The sequence below is a fragment of the Apostichopus japonicus genome, chromosome 1 (genome assembly GCF_037975245.1).
Source record: "Apostichopus japonicus isolate 1M-3 chromosome 1, ASM3797524v1, whole genome shotgun sequence".
Taxonomy (NCBI): Eukaryota; Metazoa; Echinodermata; class Holothuroidea; order Aspidochirotida; family Stichopodidae; genus Apostichopus; species Apostichopus japonicus.
The window spans coordinates 661,903-689,420 of record NC_092561.1 but is presented as its reverse complement, the minus strand read 5'-3'; the positions used below and the strand labels follow the sequence as shown (position 1 = coordinate 689,420).

Below are 27,518 nucleotides of genomic sequence, written 5' to 3'. Positions count from 1 at the left end.
GACCTAACGTTAGAGGATTCCATTATTCACCCGCCCCCCCTTCTCCCTCCCTCACCCTTTTCATTCTTTTAATTTAACCGAGTGAAACTGAATGGCCGGATGCTTGAGTCATTGTCATCAACTGATGTGTATGAACTTTCGAAGTAAGATAAGTCAAGTGGTTAAGGTAATGGACTTGCGATCTATTGAATTTCACGTCCGAGTCCTGCAGGGCCATTCCAATAACTTGTGTCCTTGGCCAAGACACTTAACCCCAATAACCCCTCATCAGACGGGTGTAAAAAGGAGTACCTGCGAGGTAACTTGAAAATATTGTTGAGCTCATGCGCCCTGTGGGATTGCCCCCGGGGATCGCGTAGATGTTGCGCATTGATGTGCTCCATTGGGTATAGTTTGAATTATGCATACACACTTTCACCAGTGAGATGACAAGACTGGAGAACGCTGTGGTAAAGGGAGTGGCCAGGGGTCGCGTCGATGTGGCCCATCGCGGTGCCCCGGAAGCGACTGTTTGAATTATGCCATACGCAGTTGGGTGTGTGGTTGTCAACCAGGTGTATATGTTGTAAAATCGTGCCAGGTGGCCTTCATGAAATTGATTCAAGACTGTTAACTGTTCAAATGAATTAGGAATATTTGTTTCAGATTTAAAAGTTGCATTTTTTATTTTATTCCCTACAAGCTGACCATACCATATTCCACAGTCAAGAGAAATGTTGTTAAAAACATGAAACCATATTATGTTATCAATTCTGTCCATATTATCCATATTCTGTCATCCAACTTACACCCAAATTACCAATTGCTATTAAGCAGAACTGTCAGTGTGTTGCAAACGAAGTGACAAAGCAATACATATCTTGTGAAACCAAAACGTTTTCTGTAGAGTTGAACAAAACAGTTTATAACCATCTAATGTACGATTAGCGAGGTGCGAGGTTACTACATAAACGTCATGGTTGGACCACGTATAGCTCCATGCATGGTTGGACAGAGGGGTGTATCCAGTTATGTGTATAGCCTATATATTATAAATGGCATAATTACCATGAACTTTCATAGAAGGGCCAGAGGCGAATCAAGGACTTTATAAAGTATAATATGTGGTCCTGTGGTATTGGAAGGCGACTGCCATTTAGGGGGTCTGGAGGTCCCTGTCCCATCCCCCTCCCGCACCCCGAAAAATAAAATAAAATAATATGAAATAGGGGGTGGACATGCACCCGTAGGGTGGTCTATTTCTCCAGTGTGTACCTCTTGGCGCAGGCCACTGTGGCTTGCTGAAAGTTGCAACGCAAAGCATAAATACAACTCGTATAGCTTCATGATATCTGTTGCGACCACATTGACGGTAAGCGCAGGGCGTCCGACAAATATGAAGGGGAGGGGGTGGGGGGTTGGCGACAGACCCGATGCTAATTGCTCTGCAAGTTATTGGGGACCATTACCCCAACTCCGTCATTCTTCCGTAACGGGGGCCCTTCGGGCAGGAAACCATTCGTATAACGCTCTTAAAATGATAGACACGGAAGCCGCGATTGTTGCGTAAGAACGCGCCATGCATGTGAACCTCTCGTGACCCCAAGCATCAGTGGATGGGTGTACATCGAACTCTTTGTAATACTAAACTGACAAATATTATATCTCCAGAGATAAATACCATGCAGCATAAATCATATTCTTTCCGACTAGGTTCTATACTGATTAATTTGTTTTCAACAAAGCGGAATCAGAAATTGTTTGGTTCAACAGTTCAACTTTTCAGATCGCCTTTGCTGATCTTCGAGTGAACTCCAAACACCGATATTACTCGAGCCCCAAAAAAGAAGTAAATATTTGGACATTTCTCTCAATCCCTGCCAGCGTCAAAACAAACCATCGATTTTTCTGTCACACGATCTTTATGGCGCCTATACATATTTGGTAAGAATAGTAATTATTACCGCGAGTAAAAAGTCGGTATATTTCTTTAAAGGAGAAGCTAATTCAACCATCATTGCAATTGGTCTATGCGATAGAGGTAGTTTGATAAACAACTTCTCCAAAACAAAACAACTTTGTTTGATTCCAAGTAGGAGACAACATAGTTTTAATACTCTTAAACGACGTTATAATGCAGGTTTAGTGTGCAACAATTTGGGGCCAGTACTGATGATCTTGAACTTATGATAATATTTTTTAATGGTTTTCTTTATTTAAGCTATTGCAAATTTTGTTGGTTCTGTACTACAAATTGGGTTTTTTCAAATTCTGGATATGTAAATACTGAAGTTCTTAACATGTTTTTTTTTTTAATGGCGCTGGTATCCATGGCAACACTTTTGCAAAGTCATCTGGTGTCACCTTCTCACATTGTGACCAAAGTCACTTTGAAAGGAAGTTCATAAAACAAATAGAAGGTTGCCCCTCCTTGTGGCACTGTGGCTTAACAACAATTGAACTATGACACCACCCATTCTTCCCCTTCCCCTTTCCCCTGACAAAACGTTTAAAACCGGATAGCTAAATTAGATCTTCAGCTAACTCTAAACGCAAGGTTTTGCTAATAAATACGCAAGCTTGTTTTTTTCTTTTCATAGCCGCCAGTGACCAAGCCACTCCCTTGCGCACGCCATTGCCCGCCAGTATACCTTCACCATTGATATGATGCCTATATACACAATCAAAATCTGCGTATTGCGTATCCGCCACGCTATGTCTACTATGCTGAGATATCGTACGCTTTTTTAACATAGTGAAATAATTCGCAGAATAGAAGGCAGCTTTAAACAAAGGTAAGACAATCTCGTGTTATTTATCGGAGGGGAAGTTCTTTGTTAAGGTGAAAAGGCCACAATCCGAGCTTGCCGTTTACCGGTTTAGTGGAAACCACAAACATTTTACTGAGTAAATAAAGTTTATCGTGTGTTGGTTAGACGACACGTCTATCACTACCTTCAGACTAATTAAAGAAACAACAGAGAATCGCCGGAAATCAACCTCTCTATCCTTGAACTAGCTATTTGATGTTTTGACCAATGTTTTAATTTTCCGAAATGTCGCAAAACACGCCTGTAAACTTCACAATTACGATGGTGGTGTTATGTTGAGATATCAAAGGTTTCTCAAGCGTCATACAGTGATTGGAACACATCTATTTCCCCGTAGGATTCTTCCTATATATATATATATATATATATATATATATATATATATATATATATATATATATATATATATATATATATATATATATATATATATATATATATATATATATATATATATATATATATATATATATATATATATATATATATATATATGTAGATAATGTAGATAACGTGTAAAATGTGTAAAAGTAACAGGGCCTGACGTGTCGATCCTATCAGAATCTTCTTCAGAGGCTGAATGAAGAAGATCCTGCTAGGGTCGAAACGTCAGGCCCTCTTACTTTTACACATTCTCTTACACGGGCTCTTTGGTGGATGAGCAGTTTGCTAACAGTTGTGGTTTATATAGAAGTAGATAATGTTTGAATAATAGAAGAATAAGTTTAAATGCATGTATTATTTGTTATATTAATGGCGCTTAAAGACATCCATACTAGCTTTACAATTCATCGACTCGGGCCTCTTTCCCAAAGTTCCACGAAACTTGCTTTTTAATAAAGTCAGAGTTGTAACCAGACTTGAGATTAAATAAATACAACAACGTTACGTCCATTAGCAGCAAACTCTAAATTCATTACAGAAAGAGGCCGGATGTTTGGAATATATTAGAGGGGAACGCTTTATTACCACATGTGTTACAGCAACTTATTCAGTTACAAATGTCACCTTGATGAGTTTGATATCCCTATACCAAGTCCGCCCGTCCGTCCGTGTATCCGTATGTTAATTCTTCAGAAGAACGTCCATTAGTGATTTCGTTGCTGATATCTAATTCAATAACTTCTGTAGCTAAGATCATGATGGAAGATCAAATTTATATATTCATTTGCCTTTGTCGCTTACCTCCATTTCATTAACATAAAGTCTGTTCAAAGTATCTCTTTCGAGATCCGGCTTTAGGAGTCACAAATGATTTCGAGTTGGTTAGCATCATGTTTGATCTCTATAGTAAGGCAAATATGTCACCAAAAACAGAAATAATATTGTTCGATATCAGGTGACAAACGCCGACAGTGGAATTACGACCTTCCTTACCGGTTTCGAACCTCTGGACATACAATCAGTGTCCATAGCCTAGTTGGTTGGGGTGTCCGCGTACAGAGCGGGAGGAATGGGTTCGAATACCGGTGGAGGCTGGAAGTTTTTTCACTGTCCTTGATTTTCCAACTCATTACGATTTTCATTTATATATATTCATTTGCCTTATATATATATATATATATATATATATATATATATATATATATATAGTTGGTTGGTTGGCGTCTATCTTGGCGCAGAGTGCTCTATGTCCAGTGGACAGAGCGGAATATGTGTTTGATACTGGTAGAGACTAGTGGAACACTAGTAGTTGTAACTCGGAGTTTCACGCGTTTTAGCGATCGTCAGACAACTGATCAGATATCTATATATATATATATATATATATATATATATATATATATATATATATATATATATATATATATATATATATATATATATATATATATATATATATATATATATATACATATATATATATATATAGTAAAATAATATTAAGATCATGTGAATCACTTTCGAATAAAATCTCATCTCAAGTCTGAGCCCACTCCTATACAGTCGAGCTCAAGTATCCGAGTTTAAATATCCGAATCCAAGTAATACTATACGCGTGTCCAAGTCCAAGTTCTTCGTATCCGATTCCAAGTTAAGTCCACTCCTTGGCATCCGAGTCCAAGGGGGTGCATCAGAGTACAACTTGCATCTGAGTACCCGAGTCCAAGTATACGAGTACAATTTTCCGAGTCCGCGAAATCTCAGTAACAGAGTCAAAGTCCGAGTTCTTGGTATAGTTTAGTTTAGAGACCCAAGGATCAGGAAGCCTAACAATAGCTTATTTGAGACCCTATCCGTGTTAGATCAAGGACAATCCAAGTTAAAGTGCGAGTCCGAGACTCGTGAGGCATAAGTGACCTGTACAAATTTTATCCACTATGGAAAATAGTATGTTAACAAACGTGTTACAAATAGATAAAATTCTGTGTAGAATACGTTTCTCTTCCATGTAAATATATTGACTGTCACCGGAATATCCCTTTAAAGGATATTGCTGTTGCCCCGGATATGCTAGAACGTCAAATAAATGGTCACCAGTTCAATTCCAAATTGTTTTCCCCTTGTGTGTTCCCCACCACACCACCTTATGCACCAAATCATTTGCCCTCTCCAGTCTGGTCTAGTGTTGAGTAGTGTAGTCTAGTGTATTATAGTTTAGTATGGTATGGTATATGGTATGCTATATGGTGTAGTGTAATGTGGTAGGGTAGGTAGGGTATGGTATAGTATAGTATAGTATACAAATAATGAATGGTTATGAGTGCAATAGTGCAAATATTTCATTCGTTGAAAGATGTAATTTGTTCCATTCAACGAGGCGGTGTTGAATATAGCACCTTCAAATTTGGATATAATTGGATGTAAAATGCACTCATGCAACAGATTGTTTTGAACAGACAGGTTTCTCTACTCTCTTACCATTGAAAAAAGTGCTATCAAAAAAGTATAACCCATGGCTCTATTTCATAGAGTGCAATAGAGCGGATTTTGCATGCAATCGACGAGCAATTGACCAATCAAATGGCCGGATTATAATTAGGTATAGTATAATATAATCTAGCCTAGTCGACTCATTTCTAGTGTATGAAAGTCTGCTCTAGTTTAGTCTATGGAAGTCTACTCTACTGTGGTCTAGTCTTGGAGTAGTCTAGTCTTGGAACAGTCTAGTCTTGGAATAGTCTAGTCTAGGAATAGTTGTAAGTTACAGAACACAATGAAAGCACCCTCCAGAAAAGTTCGGGTTTCGGAAACTCTTTTTTTTCAAGCTTAAATTTGGCCTGGGTCGGAACTCAATATCTTTGTCAACCTTGTCTACAGGCTTACAGACTTCGGAGAGTGGTTATTCGAAAGTTATTAATTCTATAAGTAGTAACTGTGCTTATATGTCTTCCATGAAAGGGTATATGTCTATAACAAATTCACCGGCAGTTATTAAAATGGATTCAATAAAATTGATAAGGGAAGGTTCACAGAATTTGGTTATAAAAGCCTCACGAATGCAATTTATGCGATGCATTTGACATTTAGAAGCGTCTTATTTCTCTTTTCTTTTCTGTTTTCTTGTTTTTAATTCATGAGAAGTAAAATTCGAAAGCTTGTATAATCCTTACAAAACAAGAATGCAAATAAAACAGTTTGCTAATCTAAGGAGAAAATACGACGAAAGTATATAGGTAAAACAATTGCAGAAATCATTTATCATCGATGTTATTAGATTCTGGGAATTGTTGATGAAGGAGTCTAAGTTTCGTCCTACTGCTCATAAAATATTCAATTTAATCAAGGTATGTATGAGACAGACGTTATATGCTTAAGAACACAATCAGCTGGATGCTACGGAACTAATTAGACCTTATAATTTACGAATGAATAACATTCGTTAAGAGAGAGAGACAGGGGGGGGATTAAATGACCTACCCGCAGATGAAACGATTACGTAGCATTGAAAAGTTACTAATTACCGATAACACGAGATATACGTGTATTGTTGTATGCAGATAAGAAGAGCTGCCAACAGACAGTAGTGAAATAAATCGAGAAAAAAAAAGAAGAGAGACAAAAAACCTGGTCAGGTAGAGAAACAGGCAGCCAATCAGTATGGTAATACGAACAGACTGATAGACACAGAGACAGACGAATACACTGAGGCATCCACTGAATCTGAGATAATCAAACACAGAATATTGATAGAGATGTATACATTTAGACAAACTGTTGTCAATTGTCAATTACGGTGGCTTATAAGGACATGGGGGTGGGGGGGGTGTCCCCGAATCTCAAAATTTTGACTTTTTATCTCAAAATGTTGACTTTTTATGTCACAATGTTGACTTTTTATCTCAAAATGTTGACCTTTTATCTTACAATTCTGAATTTGAATTTGTATCTCAAAATGTTGACTTAGAAAGTCACAATTGAACATTGATGTAGGCTCTTCAAATGTTGCAATGTAAATATGACCGCACAGATGTTTTATATCATAATGTCAGAATCTTCGAAAGGCAAATTCGGCTAACTGAGGGGGTACTTCTACTTAACAGATTCTTCCGACATCCGTCGGTGAGCTATGCAAACTAGAGACCCTATACTATATTGTCTCTAATGCAGGTGCGTATCCAGGGGGGGGGGCGTTGGGGGCGCGCGCCCCCCGGGTAAGAAAAAGAGGAGAGAAAAAAAAAGAGAAGAAAAAAGGAAATAAGAGGGGAAAAAAGAGGAGGAGGAGAGGAAGGAAGGGAAAAGAAAAAGAAAAAAAAGAGAGAAAAAGGAGAAAAGGAGGGAGTAAAAGAAAAACGCGAAGACACCGGGAAGAGAAAGAGGAACAGTGACATCATTACATTGAAGGCCAGTGACGGATCAATGATTTCGTAAAAGTGTGACTCACCCTACCCCTTACACCGACAACTCCATTTTTTGACGTTTCCATTTTCCTCTCTCACTAATGATCTATATATATATACTATATATGGTCTATCATAACGCGTGTGTAGAATTGTGCTATGAAACCAACTGTGGCTGGTCTCGAACTCGACCGTGTCGTCGGGGAACATGACGCATTTTGGAATGGGGGCGACCGCCCGCCCCCCCCCCCCCATTCAGCATTTTTTTTAAATGATATCGCTAAGTAATTTCAAAATAGAAAGTGCTTAGAGGCAACTTACAAGGCCTGGGAAGTGTCATTTCCAGCGATCTGGGAGACATTTTCGGCCAAAATTTGCTCGTACGCTTCGCGCTAACAAATGGTCCTGGGTAGTGCCATTTCCAGCGATCTGGGAGGCATTTTCGGCCAAAATTTTCTTGTACGCTTCGCGCCAACCTATGGTGGCGCTACGCTTAGATAATTTGCCTACAGGCTTCGCCCCTCCCTTGGCAAATTCCTCGCTACGCGCCTGTTCGAATTTGTAACGCAAACAGCAGATATCACATCATATCAGTGAGCATGAAAATGGCGTTCCAGGATGAAAAGCCTCAAAACTGTCCGACTTGCCTGAAAAAATAACCAAGCGCGCGTTCAACGTGTTCATGTCAATATCATATAAGCAAGCATCGGTTATTACATCGCATGCCATCATGTACCGTAGGGTCCGTTAAAATTGCGCAGTACACCGCGGGATGCTAATGTAAAGAACGACATGTCTCATGTATAGATGTATAAAGAGCATGGAGGTCCAATTATGTCAAAACTCTCTTTTACATTAGTAATGGCGAATTAGGGGCTGCACCCCCGCCGCGCAGTGGCGGAGCGTCCATACGGTCAGGGGGTGGATGCCCCCCCTGACGGACTCAAATGGACTGCTGGCGGCTTTTTCAGCTCTTTACCATTTTTTACTTATTCTAGATTATTGACTTTTTTATTGCGCTCTCATCTACTTATTGACATTTGTCACATTTTGTTGGTGTAATTTGGCGATGACACCTTATTCTTCGTTTATCTGCAAATTAGCCAGGCCCGGAAAAGGTCATTTCCGGCGATCTAGGGAGTATCTTTACTCAAAAATTTTCTGTACGCTACGCGCCAACCAGTGGTGGCGCTCCGCTTAGATAGTGTCGAAAGCGCCCCTACAGACCATTCTCGCCACTCCTGACCAATACCCCTAGCTCCGCCACTGCCGCCGCGCCTCCTACACCTATGTGTGTAGTGTTCGGTTTCGGAAATATCTGCTATTTTTTCATTTCCTTCAACAAAGTTTTATAATAGCCGTTATAAGAGGTTTTAATATTTGTACATCAATAACATGTGTCTGAATTTTAGAAAATTTCTGACCAACATTCTGCATCACACTTCCCTCTACTCGTGCAATTTTGACCGGTCTGTTAGGGGTTGAAGGAGGTTTTTCTATATTGGTTGTCCGTAGATGAAATTTTGTGCAACATTATGGGTATGTTTTGAAGTGAGTTTATTCACGAGAAATGTGAATTTTCAAATTCTGAACAAATAATGGGCTTGGAACCTTGAAAAGTGACCCTGACGGATATTGTGGGCCGCGACGTTGAATCACCTATAAAAAGCAATGATCCACAGGACATGAGATGAGGTCGAACATGATTTGTGACTGGTGACAATCTTCAAAAAGGTTATGGATGGAAAAAAAAAACTATTAGGAAATACTTGGTTCTCAGGCAAAAAGTGTACATCTGGTTGGTCATTTCAAGCCCGAGAAGTGCCGTTTCCGGTGATCTGGGGGGTTTCAAAACAAGAAATTTTCTTGTACGCTGCGCGCCAACTGATGGTGGCGCTCCGCTTAGATAGTAATTCGCGCCCCCCGGGTTAGAAAATCCTGGATACGCGCCTGCTAATGCAAACCATGTAGGGATCGAGTTGCTGAGGCGGATGCAGGATTCAACAGGTATGACAAAGAGCCGTTTTACTTTCCGAGGATACCTCATAACAAAGCTCGTAGTTGCAAAATCGTGAATTCTTTGTATTTTTCAGAGTGATAGGGGCCATAGGGCCAATAACCCGTGTTTTCCTTCTCTACAACTCCGTTAAAACAAGGGTTTATTTCTACGAGCGCCCTCACACCCCGATGGAATTTTAATTGAAGTCGATACTGCTTTGTACATGCACATTAGAAAGGAAAACGTATCGGGAACTTGAAGAAAACAAACAAATTTGGAAAGAGCACAGAAATGATGGATATGATGTCAAGAACGGGATTTGAATCACTGAAATCACGATAACTTTTCCAGACATAAAAAGCCTTCGTTTCTCGTCTTTATTTGAGCAGATTAGTGGTTGAGCGCCCTCGGTTTTACTAAAAGACCTTCTGAGAAGACATTGTTTTGTTGTTGGTGCATGTTTGCAGGTAGATGAAACATTTTATTCTTTGCATAGCAACGAATGTAAAATTGACTTTATAGATATTTTTGTAGGTAAATCAATCAATGAAACACTCAGATGTTTAAGGCCAATGGTTACCATTTCATTTATTGTACCAAGATCAGTATTAAGACATACCTTTCCGTCCTCTCCCAAACCCTGCCCCCCTCCAACCCCACCCCTTCCGACCAAAACATATACCACAATCTACCTAATACGAAAAATACCAACATTGTACCAGTGAAAAATCATGTTCAAGTCTCAGCACTTTTTTGCCAAATTTAAATTTCGACATTTCCAACTTACTGCTCTACAAGCTCAGTGAAAACGTTCGTACCGTTCTATATACATTTTCATATCAAGATTCATTCATTTTATTTAATTATCCGTTGCATTACGATTTCAACCTATTTAACCCTTGCTTGATTTGTACCCGGAAGAAACTGCCATTTTCTGGGTATCACGTAGCTACGAAGTAACCAAAGCTGTTTTCCTTATTTTAGCAGCTGCAGCAGGAATATAAACTTTCACAAACTTAGAGCTCGAGGAGTAAGATAGGGAAGACAGCTTTCAAGGGCGGCGGAAGCACTTTTAATCTGGGGGGGGGGGGGCACCGACATCAAAGGGCACTTTGCAGAAATTCGATTGAACTGATGCAGCCTTATATTTATACCCTTTATAACTCTTATTGTATCATCTTATTTGCGTATACACATCACTACATCAACACCCCCCCCCCCCCTCTCAAAGAAAATATGCATACTAGCACTGCAATATCCAATGTGCAAATTGGGAAACAAGGAACAAGTTTTCTTTTGATACAAAATGAGGTGAAATCATGCTAGTTGCTAATGTAGGAATCTTCCGAATTAGAGTTTATGTCTTGTCAATATCTTAACAATTTGTTTTCCATTCGAAATAGCTTTGAGTTTGACCCACAGAAATTCATTAAAAGTCAGGGGCGTAGCCAGGATTCGCAAAGTTGTATGCACGACGATCTGAGCGGAGCGCCACCATCGGTTTGGCGCGGAGCGTAGAAGAAAAATGTTGGTTTTACAAACCCCTCAGATGGCCGGAAACGGCCCTTCCCGAGTGTTCGTTCTGGTTCCCTGGCCTCTTGCTAACTTGAGACACCTCAATTTTTATGTAGAAAAAGGGCACATTTTTAACCTGAGGAAAAGTGGGGGGGCACGTGCCCCCTGTGCCCCCCCCCCCCGGTTCCGCCGCCCTTGACAGCTTTGCTTCCTTTGTAGATCACGTAATGCACCCCCCCTCCCAAGAAAGAAGAAAACCGCCGTTTTATCCGGGTTTGAACTAAAAGAGGGCTAACCAGATTGAACTCTTAATGTAGCATTTAAATAGGCTACCGTTTTGTTTTCTGTAGGTATCATGCCGTGTAGTACGTAAGAATAAAGTATAGGAAACTGCAATTGTTAGAAAATAAATATTCTATAAATAATGACCCCTTGAGTCAATGATATCTCTATATAGTTGTTTTTTCTGTATTATATTACTTAATTATATTATGGTATGGTAATATAAAATGCATATTTTATTCGACCATTCGACTATCTCGAAATTTATCCTCTTTTCGTCGCGAGAAATTGTAATGGTTGTGGTGCTGACAATCTAACCCCTACTCGAGGTCTTCACCAAAATAAAAGCCTGCATGGTAGTAAAGAAATCCCAACATGTTAAGCTTGGTACCAAACAACCACATAATGGGTAAAGCTGACGTAAAAGTTAGCGAATATATAGGCCTATTTGTCAATTACCCTACTCTACATGACAGACCTATAAGTCTCTACGTATATATATATATATATATATATATATATATATATATATATATATATATATATATATATATATATATATATATATATATATATATATATATATATATATATATATATATATATATATATATATATATATATATATACAAAAGTGACAAAATAGAAGCAAGAAATGTAAACATATAGGCTATAGGCCTACATGTACAATTGAAGTAGTACGGTATACGTTCAACGTCACATTCGCCATCTCGCGTGAGTCATAATCTTCATAATTTGAACATAGTATCTCATTTCATGATTTCCTGAAAGCTGGTTTCAAGAAAGATTTATTTGACTAAACCGCACTAGCATCTATACACATTAATATCCATATACGACGGGGTGCGGACGCTATACACACTCCCCCATTTTGAAAGGTACAACTTTCCTGGATAGAGAATATGGTCAGGGTTTCGTCAAATTTTATTCAACAAAGTTTACGCCAACGTACTCCCTTCAATTACAAAAATAAACCGTCTGCCAAGAACGCTGTTCGAGGTCTTTCGCCTCTTGTAGGCTATTTTGGATATGAGATTAGATCACCGGAGCAGACGGAGTTAATTTTGGCAAAGTCCCATATCTTGGGCACAATTTTGGGGGTAGCCGATATGATCATGATGTCCCTCTTTAATTGCAAAATATTACATATTACATTGGCTTTTACATTCCATAAAGATATATATTATCTAACATTAACTGCATATATCTGCTTTGACATTCTGGTACAGTTTGGCAATAAACTTGATGTGGACCTTTTGAGTTTTTTTCGGACAGCATGCATGCAATAGCATTGAAGAACGCAATAGGTCACGTGATTGAACGCGCAATGCATCATGGATGCAGTCGAGTGCAGAGGGACGCCATTTTGAAATTAAGCAATGCGTTACAAGATTGGCGCCGGTAATTTTTATTGCAAGAGCAAATGCCGTTGTGTACGTGAAGTAATGTAGCTTTGCAGTACGTTTTAACTGCCAATAAGTCATTTTCATGTGTTTGCTTACTCGATTTTTTCCATATGTGATCCAGTGGATAATTCTTAAGGCATGTAAATGAGTTTTAACGAACGGTGAATCTCCAGCCTAGTGTTATTGTATACACTATTTACGTAGAATCCTAACAAACTCCGCATATGCAACTGAGTGATATGCATAACTGAAGTTTGCCGTAGAACGTTATCTGCTGTTTACATTGTGTGGATTAGGTTTGATATCGCCAGAATGACAACTTAATCAGAAACCTTCACTCGCTTGTATATGACATTGCGTAACGAGGTTAAACTTAATTGCCTGGAATACTCCGAGTGTACTGGGATCGTCTACTAACCATCAACGATATCAATGTGAATATTTTCCCCAGTGAAGGAGTAAGTTCCCAAGTAACTTTAACAAATCCTTGTTTACCCTTTGCCTGGTTCATTTGTCACTGTGTACATGATAGATACTAAATCACAAGCTTTGGTGCTGCTATTGTCATATCAACTCAGCGTCCCATTAGAAAGTTCCCTTTCATTGTCTAACAGTGAATCTTACCTCACACCAGGATGTGTATGACTAAATTTTAGGTGTGATTAGGCCAATTTTATTGTTGATTATCCTAAGGCATAATGTTTGGGTAGGCATAGGCATGTGCATTGTTACTTGCTAGACTAGGCCTAGGTTGGGCCTAATTACTTGAGTATAGACAGTTAGGGAAGTTAGGCCTACAAAGACAAGTAGGCCAAAATCTTGAGTAAAGGTTTTTTTTTACAATTTGGATAAACAATTAGCCTAGACAATTGAACTTTAGGTAAATACAAAATGGATAGCCTAGGCCTCGCCTATAATACTATGATTGGTACTACAACTTTGGTCAAAGTATCATACAGCACATTTTTTTTTAAAGTTGAGCAATTGTCTGGGAGTAGGCTACTCAAAATTAATGTTGGGCAATCAAGGTTTCCAGCAAGGTCTGACAGATGGGTGGTTTGGACTGCCAAAATTTATTTCCCTTGCATGATCCTACGAAACTGAAGAGCCCCAATTCTGAGCTCTAGACCTTATCATATTATGACATTGTTGCAAGAAAGTTTGAAACAGGGACGTAAATACAGGATGGTGTTTGCAACAGTGTCACACTCCCCCCACCCTCCCCACCCCCCTAATAGGTGAAAGTCAGAAGACAGTCTCTAATTGATACCATGCCTAATATAAAATCAAAACCAAATCAGCATAGTTGTACAACAGTTGGTTTCAAAATAGATCTATGCACCATCAGCCCCACACCCAGTCGGAGTCCTTCACAACCTAGTCTGTTCTTGGTTCTGTTCTGACAAGTCCATGTCGGCATGTACTGTATACTCTGTACAGTAATAGGCTTAGAACACTTTGTGATGAAGAGGTCGGACTGCATACACAAAGCCAAAGCTCTAGGCATTGCAGTGCGTTTACTCAATGCCATGGCCGGTTTCGCAGAAAGCAGAAACTCAGGTGACCTTTCAAAATAGTTTGATGTAGAATTTGATACCTTATTAAAATGTAAGTTCTTTTAAGCTTGAGATGACGTAACGGCAATGGGTAACAGTAAGTCCAACGAAATTTGTCCTTGAAAATGCATTGATCATGCATCTGTAATTGAAACAAGTCTTGCCTTTCAGAAGTTCTGTTGGCTTTGTGTGAGTGACTTTACAGGGGCTGACACAAATCAGCAGTGATCTACACTGTATGTTAGGTTGTCCATCTACTTTCTATTGATGATCACCCAAAGGTCAATTCGAAAAAAAAAGATTAGAAATGTTGGTCAAAAAAGTAACTTCAGACTGTGTTTACTTTTTAATGTGCTCTGCTAAAAAGTTGCAGTAATCATTCAAACGTGTCCATTAAGTTTGTTTTCATGACCTACATAAATATTCATAGCATTGTACAGTACATTGGTTGTATACAATCACTTGCTGCCCTAGAATCTGTATGCACTACAGGCAACAGTACAGTTGCAATACAGTATGCATGTGCTAGGTGTGAAATTTGCTGTATGTGTATTTTCATACGAGTCATTCGGTGACATCCTGGGTTACCATATGTGCTTTACTGTATGTCACAGTGGTATGTTACTGCTGGTGTAGGTACAGTATAATACAGTAGGAATGTAAACAGCTGGTTTTGCTCTGCTCTGCACTGGCGTCATTTCATGTCATCTTGTTCCAGTATTAATGTATAAAAAGAGAAGATGTGTCTAGGAGGTAAATTCATTCATTAAACTCTTTTGCTTATTACTGTATGGTAAACATTGGAAGAATTTCGAAAATTCTTTACTTTGGGATTAAAGTTGGAGGTTTAGAGGACTTCTTGTGTCAAGGCAAGGTCAATGGTAACTTGTCCCACCCACACACCGAAATGTATGTGATTCAAACAGCACTACAGTGCACCTCATCAATAGATGTGTCCCCAGGAAGACTTCCCCTAGGGTGTAGCCACAAACTGGTGCATGCAGCTATATTTATGTTTACCTCACATTGATACACCCTGGTGAAAAGAGACAATGGAGATGGAGTGCTTTGCCCAAGGAGTCAAGGACACAGCTTAATTTTCTGGTCAGGACTCTATGCTACAGTCCTGAGATCGCAAACTTGTTCATTTCCGTTGAACCTCTGGACCACAATGCTACCCCCGGGCATTAATATGTTAACACATTAAAGAGCTAGCTTTCTGCATTTGGTCAATATTTAATATTAACGAAATAATACCCAAACTAAATTGCAATTTGGTCACACCAAGAAACTCCAAGGTATACCCCTGAATGAAAGTTGATCTGGGGACAATTAATGAATTTTATTCAATTCTGACCATTTTATCGCCCGGACACATATCATTGATATAATAGTTATCATCATTCACATACACTCAGCCTCCTCCCCCTTTTTTGTAGACTCAATGGGGGACCACAGACCCCAGGTCAAAAAACATGGCCGTAGCATTTTTTTATTTAGATTATTTTAAAGGTCCATATTGCATTTATCTGGCAGTTTTAGTATTCTATTGTCACTGACATTCATTTACATATCAACAACTTTCAATTGATGAAAGAGAGATTACTGTGATAGAACTTTAATTCTGCGAACCCTCTGTAACAAGTGATTAATCTCTTTGTAAAAATTGGCAATTTTGTTGGCCCAAACACTTATGCAGGTATACTATACCACCTTTCTTATTCTTATATTGAAATCAACCAATCAAAATCATCTTTATCACGTTATGTCAGGCGACAACAAAAAGCCTGTTTCGCTCTTTTAATACGTACATTAATTGATGTACTAGGCCTGTACTACTAGATGTAACTGAGCCATGCGTTTTAGCAATTTCCTTTAAAGTAATGATAACTGCCCAATCAAAACCTCCAAAAAGAAGTGAGCTCTTAAAAGACGTATATAGGTATTTTATTTGCAGCCTGTACAGGCTGTACATACTCTTAGTGTATCACTAAAGAGTTATTTACGTCAGTTGGTTTATTAAATGTTCGTGAAACGCATCAGTTACAGTATGGAAAATGCAAGGCGTATAAATACAATAACTTATAGACTACACTTACGCTATAGTCCTTAGGCATTAGGCCTTAAGTATAATCCACGGTATGTTCTGAAAATATTGCTGTTCTCAAAATTTCAATCTAACATTTTCAAATAATTGACCAATCAGTGTCCTTGTGGGTAGTTTCTGTCAAGTTCGATTGTGATTGACAACATGTTATAGCATAGTCAGGTATTGCCGACTTGGAGCTTTGATTTTCCATAAACTAATGATGGTTTTAGTCCTGATTTCTTTGTTTATATTGTAAATTTTGTACATTTAAATTTCATTTTATATTTTAAAGGGTTCAATCTAATTGGAAAGTCGGTAAGTGTTGCTAAATAAAAAAAAATTCAACTCAATATGCAAGCTCATTTTGTAACGTTCTTATACTGTAGGACTATAATGCACTGACTGTACTGTACATATATATTGTTCGCACCCCTGTGAAGTATATGGGACGGTCAGTAATCCAGAAATTTCACACGTATTGCACTTTACTGAGGCAACCCGACATGACCTTTATGCAGGAGATGCATATGTAACAGAGAGAACGTTTATAGGTGTGGCTTATCGTTGAATAATTAGCCATTTTGCTGACGTATATGTTCATATTCATCCCATGTTTGGTACAATTAATGGTATGCAGCCGTGTCACTTAAGCTTGATATTTAAACGCAATATGCTCCTTTAAAGGGATACAAAATTGATCATCTACATGTAGTAAAACCTACTCTAGTTTATCACTGAAGTTGAAAACTAATTACAGACTTTTTTTTTATTGCCTTGGTCACATGGTGGCAGTAGACACATTATACCGTACCTGTAAGTCATGAACCAGGTATAATTTGTAGTTTCTCTAGGGATTTTCCCTTCTTGACATCAGATGACGTCATGGAATGTGTGTGTGTGTGTGTGTAACTGAGGAGTACATGAAAGTAAGCAATGGATTGTACAGTGTTAATTGAATTTCCTGTACAGGGACTTTTAGACTTAAAGGGAATTCATTCGCAGGTACATCAGTAACAGATACGGTACTTAGCGCATGCTACTGTACAGTGTTTACTGTGTAGCTTGTCCTTGAAGAAGAAAAAATGCCAGCTGATTGTCTTTGCAATAATGTATCCTTTGCTACAAACATTCATGTGTGCAAAATATGTAGGATAAGTACATGAAGAAGATGTCAAGTGGATTGTCTGTCAAAAAGACACTAAACTGCACAGACATTGTGTGATAATACGTCAATATATCATGTTACTTTCCCCATGTGCAGTGTAAAGGTGCAAATTGTTTGAAAACTTCTACAGTATCGGCCGAAATCTGCGAATGGCTTCTCTCTTTCTGCAAGCAAACATTCATTTACTGTAGTATCACGAATTTGTAGGTCCTGCCCATGTGGACTACAGTGTGTTAATCTTTGAACACATGTCATCTCACGTTGAAGCAGATCTGTCGGAAACGAGGATTGAATACTGACTCATTGGATGGAGTATTGACTCATTGGATGGAGTATACTTTAATTATACTGATTACCATAATCCTGTTCAAGAGAGATGTTGCGTGAACTCATTGCATTTGTCTTGACCATGTCAGTCAAATTTGGAAATGGTGAGGAAGTTGCTACATGAGCTGGCTTCCTCTAGTCACTCTGAAAGTTCAGGAGAAACTAACCTCAGAGTTCACAGTTTTGCATATGTACAATTAGTTTTGGGGGGAAGTAAGCCTTTTCAATATATGTTACAGTACTTACTCAGTTGCAAATGATAACTAACATACAGTATATGCTGGATTGATAGAGTGTGGATGTAAGATGGTGCAGATGTTCAGTAGGATACAGTGAGAGGGAAATTGCAAATTTGGGAAATTAAATCATCATATTTTAAATCTTGAACAGGGCTACAGCCAGGGTCCATTCAAGTTTTTTTGTTTTTTAGAGCTATTCCTGTAAAGAAGATACTGTAGGAGTATATTGGGCGGATCATCATTGGTCTTGAGTAGAGTCACTGGAGCAAGTAGGATGGTGAAAAGGAGCTTAAATTGTGATTGAAGCTGTACAAGTACTGTAGTGTTATGAAATAGTAATACCATCTCTTTGATGTTACCGAAACACTCCATCGAGATACCTTACAGGCCTCTTATGTATTTATCTAGGTCATGGATTCAGTTTTCCCACGAGAAGTTTTTAACTATCTTATTGAATCTTGGTACAGGGCCTTTTCCCAAAATAGATTCCATTATGTCTGTGGAACATTCGAGAAGGTTCTCTCACGTGGTATGGAAGTTTCCATAGAAAGGGGATGGACTTCCAAACTCCCAACCAATCAGGGCAGATCAGTGCCAGCACAATTATTTTTATATCATTAAGTTAATACAGGATGGTCAGGTTATTGGCTGCCTACTGATTATGCGCAGTGAGATTTTATGGAAGTAAGGTTTAAAAGTAAAAGGAGGCCGAAAGTTTTATCACTCCGTCAGCAAAGTTTATCACTTGATCAGCAAATTTATCACTCCGTCAGCGCTCCGTGATCAGTTCGTTGCTTCGTCACCATTTCATCACTCTTTCTAATTGTTTAATTGACGGAGTCAAGTCAAGTCAAATCATTGTAATTTAGTTTTATTTGTTAAGAGAATCGACAGAGAAGAAATTATACCGAATCATCAAATCAAATCCTATCTCGTCAAATTGTTTTTTGTGTGAAGTCATTGTTTTCTTCCGTTCGAGACATCTCCTGAAGAAGCGTAAATACGGCATCAATATATCCCAGTACCTTTCTATCGCGAGTCCCGATATAGTTTTACTATCGGAGGAGCCGGGCTCGACACAATATTACATGGTGGAGATCGGTTGCTTTCTTCAGGAACAAAACGGTAACGGAACTGTTCACACTTTCGTTCGTTACGATCAACAACGAACAGGAGGATTTTTTTGGCCCGAAGACCTAACGAGGAACACAGCGCATGTTCACGACCTAGCCTAACGGAAACACTCTGCGATGGAAGTCAGCCTATACTAGCCTAAGCCTGTACACCGGAACCACTGATCTGTACACGAACGTTAATCAACCCAGCATGCAGTTCGCGTTTGAACATTCGCGCAACTAGTACGTAGTTAGTCATACTACAGCTCTAAACATCAGAACTGAACATTTTCGCGATCTAAGCCTAGACTCTACCCGATGTTAACGGCGAACGAATTTGAAGTTCTTACGAGATGTAGACCTACCTGCTACTACCTACAGTACCTGCTACTACCTGCCGCTACTAGGCTACTACTACTACTGCTAACCGAGGGACTTCAATCATCGTTTGCAGTTCCACTACCAGTTCTTAGTTAAACTTAAGGGTGAGTGAAATCATGCCAATTTGTATCCCAACCCCTATTTGAGATCAGAGTGTACCGTTAAGTTATTTTAATCGTGTCCATGTATTGCATATTTGTTATTTGTATTTAATTGCGGTCGATAGTGTGTTCAATTAAGTATAGGCTCATGTTGTATACTCATAACTAGCCTAATTGTATTCGGCATAATGTCCGTCAGTGAACAGGAAACTTCGACCTCTGTTAATGTTATGCAGAAACATAGGCCCACTGATTTTTTGCCATCACGATTTCAGGGCGATGTAATTGATGCAGATTTAGCCGAAGCTCATTATTTGGGATTTGAAGATTATTTAGAGGTGCATAAATTGCCGTCCCAAACCACCCCTGTAGCGGAAGAATTTAATGAAATATGTCGCACATTTAAGCGAACACTTAAAGGCCAAGCCAGACTCTGGATTGAAAACAAAAGTTTTTCAACTATTGCTGATCTGCGCAAGCAATTCCTTGCTCGTTTCAGTCCAGGGACTTCTTCCTACGCTAAATCACAGGCATTTCAAGCATTAAGCTATAAACCAGGTGATACAGCTCAGGCTCATTTGGCCAAAATTTCAAAAGCTGCAGCACAATTAAGTTATGGCGAGGACCAAATTAGAGATAAATTCATCTCGACCCTGCCTTTGCAATGCCGCTCAGCAGTGTTAATGTCTGCATCACCAGAAGCAACAATTACAGATTTGGTCATGAAAGTGCAATGTTATTTTGACTTACAAATAGAAAGTCAACCCCCAGCTTCTTCCGAACTATTTATGGCAATGCACGACAAAGCGTCTTCTGTTCAGACTCCTACTATTTCTGCATCTTCTGAGATACACGAGTTGTGTAGCAAAATTCAGGAATTAGAGACCAAGTTTGATCAGTCACGTAGGTCAGAATCGCAAGACAATCCAAAAGACATGAGGCAAAGATATAGTTCTCGTGATTCTCGTGGTCCTAGGACAGGTCAGAATAATAACAGGAGAAGGTTACCATATTTTAATCCTTCAATCACATGTTACTACTGCCAAAATCGAGGTCATTTTGCACAATATTGCCAAATTCGCCTAAGCCATGAAATGGAGGCTAATGTAAACAAAGTACCAACACAGAATTTTCATTAGGGAGCACTTATGATAGCACTCATCATACAGTGACTCCAGACAAAGTACCAAGTAAGGGAAGATCGAAACGTAAAGCAAATAATATTTGGAAGAATAGTAATATTCCTAGTTCTAAATATACAGGGAACGACCGTAATGTGGATATTCAACTGGACACACGTAATTTTGTAAGAGGTACTTTACATGATGGTAAAGGAATTTCATTGTTGTTTGATAGTGGAGCGACACGCTCTATCATTTCTTCTTCTACAGTGCAAAATTCAAAGTATTTATCCTCTATACAACCAGTCTCAGTTGATGTAGTAAACCTAAAGTTGGGTAATGGTCAGTTTATTCATGCGTATAGCACGATAACATTTCAGGTCAAAATTCAAGGTCATGAATTTCAGCTTTCTGCTTTAATTGCTGCAAACCTGACAGGTATTGACTTAATATTAGGTAGTCAAACTCTGAAGGAATTGAATGGATCATTGGACTTTACCACAAACTGTTTTAGAATTAAACAAGCCAAAGTCTTCCTTAGGCCAGTGCAGAGATTTGTTATTTACCCAGGTCAGCAAAGATACATTACTGTACAGGGACGTCTTCCACTATATGCACGGAATGCAGATGTAGTTATTAAACCTTTTCCTGTAATATCTCGTATGTGTCCTTCACGAATGTTAGTGAAAATGCATAAAGGTAGAACAAAGATTCTACTAAGGAACATGGGTAACCAGAAATTTTGTCTGCATCCTTCTCGCTCAGTGGCTCATTTAGATTTAGCAGATATCATTACGGTCACAGAGGACATACCTACTGAATCTCTAGATTTTCTCAATGTCATGAGAGACATCGAAAAACCGTCTCTTTTTCGAACCAATTCTAATTCCAAAGAGAATCGTGATGCAATTACACGATATAATTTACATCGTTATCCACATTTGACAGCCGATGATCCCCTGGTTTCCAAATCCGAACAGGAAATCATGAGAGATAACATTAATTTGGAACAAAGTATTCTAAATGCTTCAGAAACAGAAAGCATATATGAATTTCTAGGCTCACATAGAGATGCATTTTCTCTTTATGGTGAATTATCTCACTGTCCAAATTATGAGGCTGATATTGCTCTTACTAATGACGAGCCATTTTACATACGTCCCTATAGACTTTCAGATGAGGACAAAGTCATTGTCGCCAGTGAGCTTGACAAATTAGTGCGATTAGGAATCTTAGCGGTAGGACATCAGTCTTATACCTCTCCGGTTTTCCTAATTCCAAAGAAGGGAACAAAAGACAAAAGGGTTGTCACAGATTTTCGCTACTTGAACAGTAGAATAAAACGTCTCAATCACCCATTTCCATTGCTGAATGAGACTATCCGTACCATAGGGTACTCTGGAGCCAAAATTTTGGGTGTTCTTGACTTAAAGTCTGCATTCTTCTGTCTGCCACTCAGTGTTCATGCACAACAGTATACAGGTATTGCTTCATTTCATGGAGGAAAGCATTATTATTATAAACGCTTACCACAGGGATTGAATTTATCTCCAGCGATCTTTCAGTCGCAAATTAATGATATTTTGGCAACGATCCCAAATTCAAATAAGTTCTGTATTGCTCATCATGACGATATTATTGTGTACAGTGCAGACAAACAATCGCACAAACAACACCTACAGGCAATTTTTAAGGTTTTAATGGACAACGGATTGAAAATCTCTCCGAAAAAGTGTAGCATTTTTCAAAATTCAGTCCGATATATGGGACATTTGCTCTCAATAACCCCAGAAGGTGAGGCTTGTATCCAAACTTTGCATGACAGATGTGCAGCAATCAGGAACACGCCGAAACCACACAATGTTAAGTCAGTAAGACGATTTGTAGGTGCAGTTAATTATGTGGCTTCATTTTTCCCAAATATTCAAGCACTATTGAAACCATTACATCAGTTGAGTCGTAAGAGAAAGGTATTTAAATGGACAGAAGAACATCAGTGTGCATTTCAAAGTATTAAAGAGTTGTTGTGTAATCCACCTATATTGCATATGCCACAGAAATATGGTCGTTTTGTATTATATAGTGACACATCACGAGTAGCAACAGGATCATACTTGACACAAAGAGTTAATGGTAAAGAGAATATTATTGCATATTACTCTAAGATATTACCACCAGCATGTCAGAGGTATAGTGTAACTGAATTAGAAATGATGGGTCTATTTATTAATGTGACAGCATTCAAACATTTATTGCAAAATGTAGAATTTGAGGCATATGTTGATCACTCAGCCATTGTTGAATTGTTTAAGTCAAAACAAGAACCAGCAACTTCACGCTTACGTAAGCTTCTGTTCAAATTGTCAGAATATACATTTCAGGTTGGTTATAAGAAAGGCTCAGAATTGGTTTTGGCAGATTATTTGTCTAGAGCACCACAGGAATTTCACTCTGAAATAGATCAGGTTGCTCAAGAGGTCAGTTCTTATGAGGATTTTTCAACTCCACCTAAGGAGACATTTAATCCAATCATGACAAGGTCAATGGCAAGGTCAATGGGAGTCAAGGTTCCAGATTTATTTCCGAATAAAGTCACAAAGGAGTCTATGCAGGATTCCCCAGCCAAAGAATTGACAAATAGAGTTAATAGGACATCCATTCCTAAGGCAACACATTCTAATGAGCATGTTACACAGAGACCACAATCTGAGTCACAAAAGAGGACTACACCAGTTAATTCTACAGATAAGAGAGAAACATATATTGAAAGGCCTATTATTACTATGCCGAGTGAAAATAGACATACATTTAGTCCTGACATATTAGTTGTGCCAAATTTTGCAAGTGTTTCTCAACCTACAGAGCCAAGATTAGTGGATCAGAATAGACATAGAGTGCAAGAGGTCGTCAGAGAACCACCACCAGAATTGTTTGTTCAGCCAAAGCCAGTCATAACAAACATTGATCATTTGGTTACAGGGCACATTCCAAAACAAAAGGAATTGAATAAAGTCATGAAGGCAATTCAAGGAAAGCTGATCAAAAACTATGATCTGCCCTTTGATGTAAAAGAGTTGCAAATTCAACAACAAACTTGTCCTTACTACAAACCAATTTATGATTTTCTTGCACATGACATTATTCCAAGTAATGTTAAGCATGCTAGAACTGTTCGTTCTCAAGCAGAGGATTATTTGTTATGTAATAGTTTGTTATTCAGGATATTTTTGCATGAGACTAATGATGCTAAGATGACTCTTCAGTTAGTCATACCTGAGACTATGGTAGAACAGATAATATCTCGATATCATGATGACTTGTTAAGTAATCATCAAGGTGTAATGCGTACATATTTGACCATTAGACAGCATTTCTATCTGCGTAATATGTTTCAACGCATCAGTAATTATATTCAGGCATGTCTCCGTTGTCAAGAATTCCGTAAGAAACCGGACAAATTGAGACAATATCATGCTCGCATTCCTGATTCTTATCGTCCTTTTGACAGACTTAGTCTGGATTTCAAGACTATGCCCATGACGGCTACAGGATTTAAACATTTGATGGTTGTTTGTGATGAGATCACTAGATTTGTTGTATGTGTTTCTCTCAAGACTCTTGATGCTGAAACAATATGTGAAGCATTATTGCAGAGGGTAGTTACAACCTTTGGTCCACCGTCTTGTATCATAAGTGATGCGGCAGCTTCTCTTACAGGAAAATTAGTGGAGCTCTTAAGTAAAGCTTTAGGCATTGAACAAAAGTTCATCAGTGTAAGCAATCATGGAAGCTTACAGGTTGAAAGACACATTCAGACTCTTTCAAATTTCCTCAAAGTGAACTTAAATCAGTTTGGTACGGATTGGGTACGATTTGTCCCAACATCAGCCTATGCATATAACACATTTTCCTCTCCTCAGTTAGGTAGCTATAGCCCATTTGAACTTGCATTTGGACGTAAGCCGCCAAATCTTACAAATTTATCATTCAATCCAATGGCAGGATTATCACAATCTCATGGAGAATATGCTGCATTGTTAAAGAAACGATTTGATCATTTGTCAAGGGTAATGTTAGTCTTACAAAAGAAGCAACAAGATGCTCAAAATGTTAAGATAAGTGCAAAACTAGACAAGGGTGCAATTTATTCAACGGGTCAATTAGTGTATCTGTATAAGCCAACGTCTTCCTCCTTGACTGCGAACTCTCGCAAAATTGCTGCAGAATGGTGTGGACCATTAGTGATCCATCAAGTTTTGGATAGGACTCATTATTTGTTGGCCACTCTCAAAGGAGAAATTCTTAGTGATGTATTCAATTATAACAGGCTAAAACCATGTTTTGTAAGAGCATCTTCTGAAACTAAGAATATCACCAACATTCAGAAATTGCGTCAGGTCTTGAAAACAAAGGGTTCATCAAGTGAAAAGGTTGCTCGAATGAGAAATGTTTTGAGTAGTAACACTTCTAATGCAGAAAATGTTAATGTCATGCAAGATGCAGATATTGAGTTTCATGATGAGTTTGGTAACATTTTGCCAGGGGTAACTTCAGATCACATCATGTGTCTTATGACCACTAAGCCAATGAATGTTGCATCCTTTTTAGAGAATAGAGCACATAATGAAGGATTAGCAATTCCATATCCTTCCATGAAAGATAGCATATTAAGGCAAAAGAAAGTTTTTGCAAATGCTCCACAAGGAGACATGAAAGTCCAACGTGCTCGATACAAATTGGGTGAATTACAGGTTCTGGTCACCTATCAGACACCATGTTTTCCTTCAGGCTTTAAGAGTCATGATTTTTGGTGGAATGTAGGAAAATATTCCAACACAGAGGAAATAATGAATTTTCTCCATGAAAAGGGATTGAACATTACAGGCAGTCCAAGCAGGATGTTGCAAACATTATATGGTTAGAATGTGTAACTGCATATTGCTTTAAGTTCAGATGAACAGGTGTTTTACCCACAATTGTATGAATGGAATGCGTCATGGCATTTACCTGCATACCTATTAAGTGGAAGTCATTGTACTATTATGGTGTAACAATATAAGCTTTATTGTTGAAACCACCACCAAGTGACCTAGTTTCATCTTTTATAACAAATGTGTAATGAGTATACCTTATTTTCTCCTTATGAATTCGTTCAAACGTTTACCCGGCAATTAGAACATATCCGGAATATTAGCAACATGGGTTTTCATATATTGAGAAATATTTTAAGGATATTTACATTGCATCATTGATGTTGTATTGAAGGCTATTCAGAGACAGCATTTAAGATGTGCAACTTTTGCTTACAGCAACAGTTATCGAAGCAAATGAGAGTATAGATCTTTTGAGGAATTTATGTATATATTTTCTTTTCCTCAATTATTCATGCAAAAGTAAATTTCTTTAATGATGAAGCAAGAAGTTGAAAAGACAAGATGTTAAGTATATATTATGTTAATTTGAAGAAAGATTTGTTGATGTCATAGTCTATGGGGGTCTCTTTTATGGTATCGAATATCTAGTACTTTGGTACTTTACTAGACTATCAATTCGGAGTGCATACCTAGGGTCACCATGCTATCGAGTCACATTTTCTTGATTTTCTTGAGGTGAATGTATATGATTCACAAGGTTTCAAAGCAGTTTTGAAACTATGCCTTCATTAAAGAGGAGTTTTGTAAATGAGTTTGTAATATTTTTAAGGTTCGTTTTTAATATACAAATTTTTTATGGAACGCTAAGGTGTTCAGTTCAGTTTAAAGATAACTAAGTCTAGTATTCTCTGATCTCTCCCCAAATCACGGCATGATTTCACTTTTAATATAAATGTATTATTGATGTATGAAATGCATAAATGTATTTTGTTAGAGATACTGCATATTTTGCTGTGTCATGTAACTTTAAGATATCTTAATGATATCTTCCTTTTTTTTTGGATTACATCATATGATGTCATCAATATTGAAGAGGTACACTTCAATTTCAAAGTCATGGAGATAGTGTCAATGTATATACCATATGATCATTTTAATATTCGTAACCTAAATGTTAACCTTTGAGATATATGAAGGCCATTTATTGAAGTCAATGAATATTAGTGAATGTGCTTACAGTACTCTACCTTCTTGAGGTAATGATAAGTTAAAGCAGTATGATGTTAAAATTTTGGAGTATCCAAAAATTTTAAAAGATTGAGGGGGATGTTATGAAATAGTAATACCATCTCTTTGATGTTACCGAAACACTCCATCGAGATACCTTACAGGCCTCTTATGTATTTATCTAGGTCATGGATTCAGTTTTCCCACGAGAAGTTTTTAACTATCTTATTGAATCTTGGTACAGGGCCTTTTCCCAAAATAGATTCCATTATGTCTGTGGAACATTCGAGAAGGTTCTCTCACGTGGTATGGAAGTTTCCATAGAAAGGGGATGGACTTCCAAACTCCCAACCAATCAGGGCAGATCAGTGCCAGCACAATTATTTTTATATCATTAAGTTAATACAGGATGGTCAGGTTATTGGCTGCCTACTGATTATGCGCAGTGAGATTTTATGGAAGTAAGGTTTAAAAGTAAAAGGAGGCCGAAAGTTTTATCACTCCGTCAG

At 38.2% G+C, this 27,518-nt stretch overlaps 1 protein-coding gene across 6 annotated transcripts in view; it reads left to right on the top strand.

Annotated features, from left to right (window-relative positions):
- The first annotated feature begins 12,751 nt into the window (after nt 1–12,751).
- The window catches only part of LOC139969746 (serine/threonine-protein phosphatase 6 regulatory subunit 3-like), a 59,286-nt gene continuing 44,519 nt past the window's right edge, over nt 12,752–27,518 (top strand). For all 6 annotated transcript variants that reach the window (XM_071975434.1, XM_071975349.1, XM_071975267.1 and 3 more), the window contains exon 1: nt 12,752–13,272. The gene's annotated coding sequence lies outside the window, so the exon portion shown is untranslated. The remainder of the gene's footprint in view (nt 13,273–27,518) is intronic.